At 35.7% G+C, this 8661-nt stretch overlaps 1 protein-coding gene across 1 annotated transcript in view; it reads right to left on the bottom strand.

Annotated features, from left to right (window-relative positions):
* The window catches only part of LOC141432109 (protein numb-like), a 43729-nt gene extending 35444 nt beyond the window's left edge, over nucleotides 1-8285 (bottom strand). Inside the window, exon 1 of the mRNA XM_074093521.1 lies at nucleotides 7888-8285. The gene's annotated coding sequence lies outside the window, so the exon portion shown is untranslated. The remainder of the gene's footprint in view (nucleotides 1-7887) is intronic.
* Between the last annotated feature and the right edge of the window lie 376 nt (nucleotides 8286-8661).

The following is an 8661-nucleotide window of genomic DNA, read 5'->3' as shown; positions in this document are numbered from 1 at the left end:
TCGACGATCGAACGCTCGATTTACGTCGTCGAATAGTAAACGACTGTTTGTGAAAAGCTACACTAGAGCACTGGTGCCGATTAAACAGACTGAGAACAGGACACGGACGCTGTCACTACTTTCGGTACAAGTGGGGTTGGCGGGACTCGGCCCTCTGCGAATGCGGCGAGGAGGCTCAAACTATGGACACATTGTACAGCGCTGCCCTCTACATTCATACTCGGGCTCCCTGGAGATCTGTACAATCTGACACCTGACATAATGTCGTGGCTTGGGACCCTGAATGTGGACTTATAGCTAGTTTGTAATTTGCTTTCTTTAGTGTAATTGTTTAATGTTTTACGCCATACGATTAAATAAATATATAATTCTATTTATCCGTTGCTTAGTACCCATAACACAAGCTTTGCTAAGCTTACTTTGGGACTAAGTCAATTGGTGTGAATTGTCCCGTGATATTTATTATTTATTTATTCACATAGAAAGTCAAGTCCCCACATTACAATCAGTATTTGACGATTCCGAGACTAGATTTTTACGGTAGTATCACATTTACTTAGTGCTAATAGATCCTAATGCCTTCGTAAACAGAGTTATGGCCGGTTCCGTGATGAAATTCTGTCTGACTGGGTCACCTAAGATTTTACTTAATTATAATTTTAAACCAAAAATAACGCTGCATTAAGCACCATATCTCTTACGATCAAAAAGGTCGACCATGAATCACGCGGTGTATTAGGAAACAGTATAACAATAGCACTCTAAGCCGCGATGGAGATTTACAAGCTGCTTTAAGAAGTAGGACAACGCAAGAACATAACGCAAGCTTGGCAGTTGGTACGTCAATATTGAGAAATTTGGCAAAGAAAACTTCATATTAATCCAGTGTGTAACAACTGAGCAACAATTAGACGTGCTCGACATCCGTTTGCTACCTAAGCTAATGTTCCACTAGGGAAAAGGCACCCCTTTTTATCACCACTTCACTTTACGTCCCTCCCGACTTTGCGCCTTAGAATGATTTCTGTGGACTTCGTATGACCTACATAGTTATACATATTTTTAACCCGCAAAGTGTGTAGTGTACAGACAATCTGCACTGAAAATATCCCTTGTTCCTCGCAGATAACCAAGATAACTAGTATTCTACTAGGAAAAATAATTCCTTCTAGCTAACTCGGTTATCAAACGGGATTATTTTTTTCCTCGTAGAAAATTTTGGTTTTCTACGACGAACATAGACTAACTGTAGGGCAATATTTAATTGCTAGCATTCCATTGCAATCAAAGCTATTCCTATTTGATGAGTCTGAGACATTTAACTGCTATCATAAACGAAGCAAACAAGTGCTGATAAGACTACACTGGTCGAGAATCGAGATCTCCCGAACAGCTACAAATTAAAACGAATCAAATTATAAATTCGTTTAGCCAGCTAATCTGTAAACAATCGATTCCGTTAGTCTGCCCGGAATTACAACAGAACAGTTATAGATCTTACACTCACGCTCGTGAGCTTGTGTATTGCTATCATAGCTATAAAAACTATGAATAGTTTTGATATTGAGTTCGTGAAATTTTCCCTTCGTTTTCCGGTTGTGTTGCGCAGAAATCTAATTGTTTATGTTGACTTTCATTAGACGTTCTTGTTTGCCGCGAGGTTATAATTATTTCAAAACTGTTTCGAGTGCTATTTATAACTATAAAGAGAATAATATGAGAAAGAAGTTGGCTTGCTAAATTTACATATATCATAAAAAATCATTTGATATATATCGGATATATATCATGCTATATATCCTCGAACCCTGTTTTGAAACCACGTCCGAGTTCAGGCAGGCAGCGCATGACTGCCCTGCCCACTCAGTATTGTTCTTAAGAGCTTATATTTTATTATCCAAATATCTATCAGTGGGAGTTAGGATGCGTAGGGGTAACGGACTTTAAAATATTTACGAGTCACAACACAACACAAGTACCTTCGAGCTCATAGCTACTTTGGACTCATGAAAGACATTTTAACTGGATAGGCTTAGGTACCTACGTAAGCTGTTTAGTGTACCATTACCATCTGAATCATTAAAAAAATCATTCGATTAAACGAATCTAAGTGGATAATTATGGTTGTTCATGATTGAACTTAACGATTAACAATTTTGTAGAATTGCTACGAGACAAGTACAATATTTGTGTCAATAGGTTGATTGCTGAGGGCGCCGGGCGACATCTCGTTTGCAATAAGCCAATCAATTACGCTAACGTCTTATCTACGGTGCAGTCGCCGTATTAATTATGATATGAATGCCAATTTTAGTAATCACATTAGAGCAAGTACAGTCATGGTCAGGACAAAGATATCTTTACGCTTCAGCAACTTGTCACTGTGAACCTTTCGTATTTTTTACACAAAAAGCTCAAAAATAAAATGACAGTGACAAAGTAGTAACTTGATCTTGACTTACCTACATAATAAAATTCAAAATTACTCTGGCTGCTGACTTTAAACGAAGCAAGGAAGAAAATATGTGCTACAATATGACAAGCAATTTTAGATAAGGTCTCGCGCTAATTCTGTTTTTAAGTCGGTTAATGCAATACAGCTATACATATAACGTAAACTCGTAATTTACAATTTTAACCTCCTCGTTACAGGCGTTCCTCGCATTACAGACGAAGACTAGTGTAAAACGCCTGGTAAATGCTTTTACTAAATAAGGTTTTCTTTTTCTTTCCATTTAAAGCGTAGGTGTAACGTCGTCCGTTCTACAGGAAATGTTGTATCTGACGATAGTTTACACCACACTACTTTGTTTATGCGTTGAAAACCTAATCCCAAACGTTTTTAGCCTAAAGAGGACACAGGCCTTTACTACCGCTACTACTTCTTCTACTAGTACTTACTACTACTAGTTATATTATATATATTAGGTACTCGTTTAAACTACCTATGTAAAGTATTACTTTAGTGATGATCAAAAGGCCATGCAGTTAACGTTTACAAACGTAATTGTATCTCTAAGGTTTTATAGGTTCACAATAGGAAGGTAGGCAACTAAGCTAAATAGGTTGTGAACATTTAAGTTAAGCTTAAACTTTTATTTTGACTATCTGTGAGAACCTGTAATTGGCTATGTGTCACTATTTTCATAATCATATGTATAAGCTGTTGGTTCTCCTTAAAATAAATAAATTGGCGAGTTCATTTTGAGCGAATATTCCCTGCGTGAAATGGAACGGAAGTGCAGAAATGAGAAGCAGCAAGTGATCATTTCCCATGCAGCGTATCCGAAATGTTTCTAGTTTAGTAGAGTTAGGATTAGGTATATTATGTATGATTGACCAAGAAAGTGCCTGCTTTACCAATTTAAATGACAGTTCCTACTTCAGAAATAAAACAATAAGGCTGATTGTCATACCTATATTGACTTGTGAGTGAAAATAGGCTTTGACGTTTTAAGCGTTACAAATGACATTAAACCTTAGGGTGGTAAACCAATTTTTTGGTCGACTATACAAAATGTAGTGAAATACCTAATCTCTGCGTGTAGGTTTTCTTTTGTTTAATTGAGCGCATCGTAGGTCTACATCAATGAACTACAACTACAACCATTTACTCGCTTCTCCGTAAGTGATTATTGAGTGAGTAGTAATTAATGATGAAAAAAATTATGAAAATGATTTGATTTGCCTTTTGGGCTAAAGATTTTGCTGGAATCTTTGCGGATCTTAGGTACGAAAGGATACTTTTACTTAGGAGCGACGACGGACGGAAATTAAATATTAAAGTAATTAGCGTTTCTTATGCCGCCATCTTTTGTGGATTCGCTATGGAATAATGAATACGTAACTAATTGTATCAAACGCAACCTTCAAGTTCCAAATTGCCGACGCGCTTCGGATCCGTTGCTTAACGCTCTCTGCCTCGTCTCAGTGAATAGGAGTCATTGCGAGGTCAGGTCGGAACGGAAAAGTTGTTACATAATTATAATATTATGCGCAAAATTAGGATTCAATAATGTTAATTGAGTGGATACAGCATTATTGTTGTTTAATTTGATTCATTTATCGAGCGCAACGCGAACGCCTCTTTCTGAGCGTTTTTAAGATAAAGCATAGGATGCATAGCAACTGGGCATAGTAACATCTCGATTCTCACTGAATTGCCTAATTTTTACAAGATTTCAATGCAAACTCCGGCTTGCCTATCGAAAATATTCACTACACACTACCTACTTACTGCTAAGTATTTCATGTCAGCGCGCCATAGAGCGAAGCATTCTAGGCATCAAACTTGCTAATACGAGTAGACGAAGAGCGAAGACATCAGGAGGCAAACCCAAATAATAGACGCAGGACAGCACGCACAACACTTGAAATGGAGGTGGGCTAGACACCTTGCCCTAATAACAGACAGAAGATGGACAAAACGAGTCACTGAATGGATGGGCCCCTGAGGCAAGAGGAAAAAAGGGCGGCCTAAGGATAGATGAGCAGATGAAATCCAAAAAATAGCAGGAAATGACTGGATACTAAAAGCGCAAAGTAACGAAGCATGAAAACAGTTGGAGGAGGCCTTTACCTAGAATGGGGACATGGTCTTAAATTGTTATACCTGTTTGGTTAATTAATAGTACATTGATAACCAAGTGTGGAAAGTGGCCCATTTCACCCGAGATGTTTCCAATAGTTCGAGGGCAAATGCGTAATTTCACCCGAGTTAGACACTCTTATTTTTCATTTTGACTGTGAGGAAAGTAAAATACTTCAAAAAAAATGAGAATAATAATCAATTGAATTTACTTATATTCAGCCTCCAACGGTACTAGTATTACTAGTAGTTTAGGTAGTTTTAGACTGGCCACTTGCCACAGCCGACTATAAAAAATCGAGTTGGTCAAAACCAAGGAGCTTATATACAAAACTGGAGGTTGAACGCCGAACGAAGAAGTCTGACCTTTATTACTTATTTATATATCCCATCTCTTTCATTCACATTTCAAGAATGACTTCCATCTCTTTCTTGACCTAACTAAAGAAAGAGATGGAATATGTTCGTGACGTAATAAAGGTCAAATTTCTTGTTTCAAACGGATGTACGGCGTTCAACCTCCACCAGTGTTGTATATAAGCTCCTTGGTCACGTCACGACGTGCATCTAGATGGCCATGCCGAAACGTGAAAATAGTGCCATTGACGTAATTCAATTATCTTCGACTCCGTGGCTAGTCGAAAAAAAAAAAAATACTTTACACCCTAGAGATGAAAACGCAATTTTCCACCCGGCTATCTACCCATGAAAATTAAACTTTCCAAACAGGAGAGGTGAAAATTGTATTTTTATATTTTTTTAAGTGCATGGAAATAAAGAGGCTTTATTATTATTATTATTTCATTTTCAATTTGGTAATGTACAGATATGTAGTTTAGATGACAATGCCAGTACATAAGTAAACAAAAAAGCTTGTATTAAAAATGTAATTTTTAACAAAAACTTATTTGCAAGATAAACTACTGCACAAAGAACGACTTACCGCAGGCATACAAACCACACTCGAGCGCGCCGGCGCCGCAGCGTCACCACAAAGACAATCCGTCAGTCCTGCCTAAAATCGCCGCTAGAGTTCGTGAAGCCTAGACACGTGGCACTTATAATGTAATGTTACTAATGTTTACCCGTGGCTTTGCACTCGTAAACCGTTATATCCAGCAGTTGAATTTAAATTCTGGGATTACATTACATTCCTATGTGAATTCCCAAAAATTATACCATGGTCTTCATTGACGTTGTACGAAAAACAACTGTGCCAAATTTCATGTATACCTACGCCCAGCGGATGAGATTTCGGAATTTTATCCCGATCTCGTGGGAATATTGGGATAAAAAGTAGCCTATGTGTTAATTCATATGTCCAGCTATTAACATACCAAATGTCATCCAAATCCGTACAGCGATCTTAGCGTGAAGGAGTAACAAACATACACACTCACATACAAACCTTTGGCATTTACATTAGTAGTTAGTAGGATAAGGCTGGTATTCTGATGCCCCAGTGATAGCTCGTGATGTAACGCAATAAACTATTCATTTGTTAGTTCTTTACCTCAAAAGTATAAATGCATTTCACCTCGAACTAACAAAATTTCAATAGAATCCTGATAAAACATCAAAAATTTCTTGACATCAGGAAAACGTCACGAAATATTGTGAGAAAAAAATATTATTGGATCAAACAACAAAGATTATCTGATTTTTTAACACTTTTACCACAAGGTTTTGTATTATATTTTAAAACAATATTTCTTTTTTTTTGTGGTGAAATAGCATCAGGATTTTTTTTTTAATAAGTGGACAACTGAAAAATTGAAAAATGGACCCACTTTTTGAGAAATAGTCTATATTGTCCAATGTCCATTCCATGTGCAAGTTTTCAACACTTTCAGGGATAAAGGGGGTTACTTCAGAAACATATTATAGTGTATATAGCTAGGTATTTATAATATAATTTTTTTTATTACTTAGGAGCCTTACTTATGATGATGATTGCATTTCGATGATTGCATGACAGCAATTGGAGATTAAATAAATAAATGAGAGAGTATTCATTTCCATGGTTCAATTTTATCTTACCATGACATGAAAACTTCGAAACCTGACCATACCACTTTCCTAAGGAAAAGTGTGTTAATTAAATTATTAGATTGCAAAGGCTTGCCCAATGGTTGAGATTATATTGCTGGGTAGATAGTGTTTGTATGATTGTGTTTCTCTCAATAGCTTAGCTACATAACACATGATTTGGTAACAATAACATATGTGAAGCTCTTTTTATACTTCCACACTCAACTTGGTTTTCTTATAAAATAGGTAAATATATTATGTATGTATAGGTTTTCTAAAGACCTTCGTATGAAAACCACATAAGGAAGGTGGTTAAAACATAAAAATAATAAGTACATGTACATATACACACACACTACACTTGTTTACATATTGTATATGTATATTAGTGTACAGTATTTATTTACGTTGAGATCAGGATCCGGTTCATTTTTTATTTTAGTAACAAAGAATACAAACTTGTTTTAAAGAAGTCCATAACTGTATATACACCATGTTTCTCTTGACTTCTATTAACTTCGATAAGACAGTTTCAGTTCATTGCTACAAACTAACCATTAATTAAATTTTTTGCCAAACTGAAAATAGTTTTTATTTTTCATATACACATAATAATTATTACCTATATTAGTTGTTGTTAAAGGTCAAATTGTAACATTCATTCTTGGCAAGTGGCATTGATATGACACACGAGAGACATAAAAAAACTTACTTTTTTAACCTTTGTTTTGATAAATATGTGGGATTAAAAAACTCTTTAACTAGGTACTTCAGAAAGGTCATAAATTACAATCTTTACACTGTTTTACTGTGCATACTTAGCTATCTTAATTCTTGACTATCTTTTAAACTGTAAAAATTAAGCCACTAGTCTTAGAGAAATTGACTTCATTGAACCTTTTGAATATTCCCTTGAAGTAAACGGAAATCGATAATAACACAGTATAGACTCATGTATTTTTATTTTTAAGCAATAAATTAATTAAAATTAAAACTCCCTTTCGTTATTCCTTATTATTATTTTCAGATTTATTAAATATATAAAATCGCATCCAATTAAGAACAAATTATGAAAAAAAGAAAGTGATTTACCTCAAATATCTATAAAATTTAGAAGTGTGAATTCAAAACAAGTGGACTGAAACTGATTCTAATAAGAAATTATGTTGTTGACATGTAAGTCAAAGTTGGTAATAAACGTTGATAATGAGTTACCTCCAGTTTATATCAAATAAAACTTAATAGATAGGACGAGATAGTGCACTTACCTATCATAAAACGTAGGATTGCGTTGTTAATTCTATTATAACTCAGTCATTATATAAGATTTTCTTCACTACGAAGCACTTCGTTAAATCAGTTTAAATTGTATCAATTAAAACTATAAGTTCATGTCTTTCAATCGACCCAAGTAAAAACTGTAACAGCTAGGTATTCTTTTGTAGGTTTCGAGAACACCCGCGGTCGCGGCACAAGTTCTTTCACTTCGAACTATTTTGTCTTCACTTTGATTAAGTACAGTACATAAACAGACAGTCTAATTCATAAGTAATTTTTTACTACTGTACACTGAGATTTACGCGAATGCCTTCGATCTAAAATTAGGCACTTCACAATCTTTAACACGGGGACTGAAAGAATGAAAAGAAAAGCCTTCGCCAGAGAGAGAGGAAACCACTGAAGAGAATGTCAAAGTGACAGCTGGAAGGTCCTTGGTTCTCCAAGATGTTTGAGATAATATTTAAAACGTTGAAGTCACAGTAGCAAAGATAGTAATAGTCAAGGTGCGGCCACATGCAGTCGCTCGTTGCTCGTTTGCAGCGATAAATCTGGTCACGTGACCCCATTTTGAATGTGATTCTGAATTTCCCGCGATTCAAAAAAGTAGCGTCAAGTCGCTGCGTCGTTTCTGGCATCGTTCATCCACCATTACCTCTCATATTTCGTTTTCTAGAATTTTTTTACCGTACAACGGCAAAAACTACTAGACACTGGCAAAATTGTCCTCCAAATCCAATGGACAGAGCCATATTTTTTTTTAA

The sequence above is a fragment of the Choristoneura fumiferana genome, chromosome 10 (assembly GCF_025370935.1).
Source record: "Choristoneura fumiferana chromosome 10, NRCan_CFum_1, whole genome shotgun sequence".
NCBI classification, from domain to species: Eukaryota; Metazoa; Arthropoda; class Insecta; order Lepidoptera; family Tortricidae; genus Choristoneura; species Choristoneura fumiferana.
Note: the sequence above shows the minus strand (reverse complement) of the source record. Positions and strands in the feature narration are given on the sequence as shown.